Genomic DNA, 251 nt, shown 5'->3' on the forward strand with positions numbered 1-251 from the left:
AGTTACCACCCTCATCTGAGTATACATAATTATCTGTTAATGCATCTCCTTCCAAAAATTGTGAAGTATGTGTATAATCGCTTAATGCTGTTCCAGGCATGGGATTATTATTCTTGTTGTTTGTATATTCCTTTCCTTCTTTTGGTGTGTGCTTGGAGAGTGTTGTTGACGTCTTTTCATTCATCGCACCACCCCCAGTAATATGACGAGTGTTGGTTGATGGGATTGACTCGGCAGTTTTCTTTCCTCCT

This window comes from Trypanosoma theileri (assembly GCF_002087225.1).
Source record: "Trypanosoma theileri isolate Edinburgh chromosome Unknown TM35_Tth_33_V1, whole genome shotgun sequence".
Taxonomy (NCBI): Eukaryota; Euglenozoa; class Kinetoplastea; order Trypanosomatida; family Trypanosomatidae; genus Trypanosoma; species Trypanosoma theileri.